Raw genomic sequence first — 5658 nt, 5'->3', positions numbered from 1 at the left:
TGAAGTACAAACGTGCAAGCATACTAACCTAACCCTAGGTAAGGCATGTTAGAGCGAAAGACAGTAAACTCGAATGAGCCAAGAAAGAAGCCGAGCCGAAAAAAGTTAAAGTACAAACGTGCAAGCATACTAACCTAACCCTAGGTAAGGCATGTTAGAGCGAAAGACAGTAAACTCGAATGAGCCAAGAAAGAAGCCGAGCCGAAAAAAGTTAAAGTACAAACGTGCAAGCATACTAACCTAACCCTAGGTAAGGCATGTTAGAGCGAAAGACAGTAAACTCGAATGAGCCAAGAAAGAGCGGCGTGCGGGGCCGGTCGGAGCGCACACATCTCTCGGTGGCTGGCGGGCGAGAGAGTGCTGCGTCGCCGGCATCGGCGTCGAAAGAAGCCGAGCCGAAAAAAGTTAAAGTACAAACGTGCAAGCATACTAACCTAACCCTAGGTAAGGCATGTTAGAGCGAAAGACAGTAAACTCGAATGAGCCAAGAAAGAAGCCGAGCCGAAAAAAGTTAAAGTACAAACGTGCAAGCATACTAACCTAACCCTAGGTAAGGCATGTTAGAGCGAAAGACAGTAAACTCGAATGAGCCAAGAAAGAGCGGCGTGCGGGGCCGGTCAGAGCGCACACATCTCTCGGTGGCTGGCGGGCGAGAGAGTGCTGCGTCGCCGGCATCGGCGTCGAAAGAAGCCGAGCCGAAAAAAGTTAAAGTACAAACGTGCAAGCATACTAACCTAACCCTAGATAAGGCATGTTAGAGCGAAAGACAGTAAACTCGAATGAGCCAAGAAAGAGCGGCGTGCGGGGCCGGTCGGAGCGCACACATCTCTCGGTGGCTGGCGGGCGAGAGAGTGCTGCGTCGCCGGCATCGGCGTCGAAAGAAGCCGAGCCGAAAAAAGTTAAAGTACAAACGTGCAAGCATACTAACCTAACCCTAGGTAAGGCATGTTAGAGCGAAGGACAGTAAACTCGAATGAGCCAAGAAAGAGCGGCGTGCGGGGCCGGTCGGAGCGCACACATCTCTCGGTGGCTGGCGGGCGAGAGAGGGCTGCGTCGCCGGCATCGGCGTCGAAAGAAGCCGAGCCGAAAAAAGTTAAAGTACAAACGTGCAAGCATACTAACCTAACCCTAGGTAAGGCATGTTAGAGCGAAAGACAGTAAACTCGAATGAGCCAAGAAAGAAGCCGAGCCGAAAAAAGTTAAAGTACAAACGTGCAAGCATACTAACCTAACCCTAGGTAAGGCATGTTAGAGCGAAAGACAGTAAACTCGAATGAGCCAAGAAAGAAGCCGAGCCGAAAAAAGTTAAAGTACAAACGTGCAAGCATACTAACCTAACCCTAGGTAAGGCATGTTAGAGCGAAAGACAGTAAACTCGAATGAGCCAAGAAAGAGCGGCGTGCGGGGCCGGTCGGAGCGCACACATCTCTTGGTGGCTGGCGGGCGAGAGAGTGCTGCGTCGCCGGCATCGGCGTCGAAAGAAGCCGAGCCGAAAAAAGTTAAAGTACAAACGTGCAAGCATACTAACCTAACCCTAGGTAAGGCATGTTAGAGCGAAAGACAGTAAACTCGAATGAGCCAAGAAAGAGCGGCGTGCGGGGCCGGTCGGAGCGCACACATCTCTCGGTGGCTGGCGGGCGAGAGAGTGCTGCGTCGCCGGCATCGGCGTCGAAAGAAGCCGAGCCGAAAAAAGTTAAAGTACAAACGCGATGCTAATGAGCGAGCCGTTGTCTCGACTAATATGTAGGGGGCGTTCGATCGAGCGTCTGGCTTGAGCGCTTGTCGGCCTAGCAGAACGGTCGCATTGTTATGACCGTGTTTTAGGCACCGCTGCAGGCGGCCGGCAGAGCTCTTGTTTGTGCGAAACTGAATGGATCGAGCCCGAGAGAGGGCGAGCAAAGAAAAAACGCAAATCGCTCCGCCTGGCACTGCCGGCGAGAGCGTGGACGTCGCGGCCAGCGACTGTCGAAGCTGAGTACGGCCGCAGGCGATCGCCTCGGTCTTAAACGAATGCGACGAGCACGCGCCGGGCGGCCCAGCAAGGGCCGAGCGCAGCTGTCGCAGCTATCTGGTTGATCCTGCCAGTAGTGATATGCTTGTCTCAAAGATTAAGCCATGCAGGTGCAAGTACGAGTTCTCGTAAAGCGAAACTGCGAATGGCTCATTAAATCAGTCTTGGTTTATTTGGTCTCGTGAGCGAAGTGGATAACTGTGGTAATTCTAGAGCTAATACATGCATTAAGCGCCGACTTCGGGAGGCGGGCTTTTATCAGATCAAAACCGACCGGGTTCGTCCTGTGACGTTTGATGACTCTGGATAACCACGCGGATCGTACGGTCTCTGCACCGACGACGTATCATTCAAGTGTCTGCCCTATCAACTGTCGAAGGTACGCTACGTGCCTACCTTTGTGATAACGGGTAACGGGGAATCAGGGTTCGATTCCGGAGAGGGAGCCTGAGAAACGGCTACCACATCCAAGGAAGGCAGCAGGCGCGCAAATTACCCATTCCCGACACGGGGAGGTAGTGACGAAAAATAACAATACAGGACTCTAACGAGGCCCTGTAATTGGAATGAGTACATCCTAAAACTCTTAACGAGTATCCATTGGAGGGCAAGTCTGGTGCCAGCAGCCGCGGTAATTCCAGCTCCAACAGTGTATGCTAAAGTTGTTGCGGTTGAAAAGCTCGTAGTTGGATTTTGGGCGAGCGCCGCCGGTCCGTCGCAAGGCGTGTCACTGGTTGCGTTCGCCTCACCTTCGGTTCTCCGTCGGTGCTCTTGACTGAGTGTCGGCGGTGGCCGATAAGTTAAATTTGAAAAAATTAGAGTGTTCAAAGCAGGCTGTTCGCCTGCATAGTGTTGCATGGAATAATGGAATAGGACCTTGGTTCTATTTTGTTGGTTTTCGGAGCACGAGGTAATGATTAAGAGGGACAGACGGGGGCGTCCGTACTCTGCCGTTAGAGGTGAAATTCTTGGATCGGCGGAAGACGAACTACTGCGAAAGCATTCGCCAAGAATGTTTTCTTTAATCAAGAGCGAAAGTCAGAGGTTCGAAGACGATCAGATACCGTCCTAGTTCTGACTATAAACGATGCCAACTAGCGATCGGGAGGCGTTACCATGACGACCTTTCCGGCAGCTTCCGGGAAACCAAAGTCTTTGGGTTCCGGGGGAAGTATGGTTGCAAAGCTGAAACTTAAAGGAATTGACGGAAGGGCACCACCAGGAGTGGAGCCTGCGGCTTAATTTGACTCAACACGGGGAAACTCACCCGGCCCGGACACAGGTAGGATTGACAGATTGAGGGCTCTTTCTTGATTCTGTGGGTGGTGGTGCATGGCCGTTCTTAGTTGGTGGAGCGATTTGTCTGGTTAATTCCGATAACGAACGAGACTCTGGCATGCTAAATAGTTACGCGACCTTCTCGGTCGGCGTCTAACTTCTTAGAGGGACTAGTGGCGTTTAGCCACACGAGATTGAGCAATAACAGGTCTGTGATGCCCTTAGATGTCCGGGGCCGCACGCGCGCTACACTGAGTGAAGCAGCGAGTGTCTAACCTAGGCCGAAAGGTCCGGGTAACCCGTTGAACCTCATTCGTGATTGGGATAGGGACTTGCAATTGTTTCCCTTGAACGAGGAATTCCCAGTAAGCGCAAGTCATCAACTTGCGTTGATTACGTCCCTGCCCTTTGTACACACCGCCCGTCGCTACTACCGATTGAATGGTTTAGTGAGATCCTTGGATCGGCCCCGTCGCGGCTGGCAACGGCCGCGTCGGCGTGTCGAGAAGACGATCAAACTTGATCATTTAGAGGAAGTAAAAGTCGTAACAAGGTTTCCGTAGGTGAACCTGCGGAAGGATCATTACCGAAAGTGGTGGTAGGCCCCGGCCGACCGCGCACTTAATTGTCTTTGAGTGCCGCCGAGAGGGCGGCCGTCAATCGGGGTTCCGCCCCGTGCGACACGCGTAACACGTTGGCATAGCAAGGCAGCCGAGTGCGATGGTGGCTTCTGGGCACCGCGCTCGATGTGCCGCCGGCCCAGCCCGGCGGTCGCTCGGCGCCGTTTGTTGGTGTTTTTGTGCAGTTGTTGTCGTTGGTGGTTTTGTGGTCGATCCCACAGTGTGACGTCCGCGCGCTTCGGCGCCGGGCGAAACGTCGAGGACGACTCTTAACGGTGGATCACTCGGCTCGCGAGTCGATGAAGGACGCAGCCAAGTGCGAGGAGTAATGTGAATTGCAGAACACATTGAACGTCGACCTTCTGAACGCGAATTGCGGTCTCGGGTCAATCCCGGGACCGCGTCTGCCTCAGGGTCGCGTTCGTCCTCACCCGAGGGCCGTCGCCTGGCCTCTGCGAAAACGGCCGGGCGTCGCCCCAAGTTGAAGCGGTCGCCGAGCTTTCTCGGCGCGACCGCGTGTCCCGTACACCGCCGGCCCCTTGACGTGTTCAACTACGTTCGAGGGGCGGGTCCAGGTCGGTCGGTCCGGTCACGAGATCAAGACCGACGTGGGCCAAGGCGGCGACGGTACGCGCTCGGTCGGCGCCGGCGGCGACGACTTGCGATGCCAGCGGGCCGTGTAAGAAGCGGCCCGCTTGACACATACGACCTGAGTTCAGGCGAGAGCACCCGCTGAATTTAAGCATATTATTAAGCGGAGGAAAAGAAACCAACAGGGATTCCCTGAGTAACGGCGAGTGAACCGGGAAGAGTCCAGCGTCGAATCTGCGCGCTTTTTGAGCGCGCCGAGTTGTGACGTACGGAAGTCCCAGTGCGGCTGACGGCGAGCGCCGGTGTCCTTCTGATCGAGGCCTCGTCCCACGGCGGGTGTTAGGCCCATAGGGGCGCTTGCCTTAGCCGCTTCGGGTCTTCTCGGAGTCGGGTTGTTTGGGAATGCAGCCCAAAGCGGGTGGTAAACTCCACCTAAGACTAAATACGGTCGCGAGACCGATAGCGGACAAGTACCGTGAGGGAAAGTTGAAAAGCACTTTGAAGAGAGAGTTCAAGAGTACGTGAAACCGTTGAGAGGCAAACGGGAGGGCCCGTCAGGTCGCCGGCTCGCTTTCAGTTGGGTGCGGGGGCGCGCCGTCTCGGTTCGCGGACGCTTAAGGCGCCGCTGCCGAGTCGGCTCGCGCACCGTCTCAGCGCACTAGCGACCGGCGCGAGTCACGACCGGTTTGCCGTCGGTCCAAGTCCCCGCGCGAAGGTGGCCTCCGCTCCGGCGGGGGTGTTACAGCGCGCGGGCGGTGCGGCCCGGCGGCGGATCGAGGAAAGGATGCCGCGCGCTCTCTGTGTGCGGCCGTCGCCGTTCGGCTGGCTTGTCGTTCGCCTGCACTGTACGCAGTGCCGGTGTTCGGCGGGCTGCCGCTTCGGTGGCGCGCCGTCGACGCGCTCGGGGTCCGTGGCCACGTCGGCCACCCTCCCGACCCGTCTTGAAACACGGACCAAGGAGTCTAACATGAGCGCGAGTCGTCGAGTGGTTCGAGACTCGCAGGCAAAATGAAAGTGAAGGCGGCCTTTGGCCGAACGAGGTCGGACCCGGAGCCCCGTGCGGGCGCCGGCGCACGACCGGCCGATCGCACCCGCTCTGCCGGGGCGGTCGCGCAAGAGCGTCCATGTTGGGACCCGAAAGATGGTGAACTATGCCTG

The 5658-nt window shown here is 56.1% G+C and overlaps 2 non-coding genes and 1 pseudogene across 2 annotated transcripts; all 3 read left to right on the top strand.

Moving 5' to 3' along the window:
- Window positions 1-2065: 2065 nt before the first annotated feature.
- LOC144427475 (small subunit ribosomal RNA) lies at window positions 2066-3875 on the top strand. The gene has a single exon (XR_013478005.1). It is a non-coding gene; the product is annotated as a small subunit ribosomal RNA (ribosomal RNA).
- Window positions 3876-4173: 298 nt separating this feature from the next.
- Window positions 4174-4327, top strand: LOC144427454 (5.8S ribosomal RNA). Its single transcript, XR_013477983.1, has one exon. It is a non-coding gene; the product is annotated as a 5.8S ribosomal RNA (ribosomal RNA).
- A 287-nt stretch (window positions 4328-4614) lies between these two features.
- Window positions 4615-5658, top strand: part of LOC144427436 (large subunit ribosomal RNA) — a 2937-nt pseudogene continuing 1893 nt past the window's right edge.

The sequence above is a fragment of the Styela clava genome, chromosome 9 (genome assembly GCF_964204865.1).
Source record: "Styela clava chromosome 9, kaStyClav1.hap1.2, whole genome shotgun sequence".
In the NCBI taxonomy this organism is placed as follows: domain Eukaryota; kingdom Metazoa; phylum Chordata; class Ascidiacea; order Stolidobranchia; family Styelidae; genus Styela; species Styela clava.
Note: the sequence above shows the minus strand (reverse complement) of the source record. Positions and strands in the feature narration are given on the sequence as shown.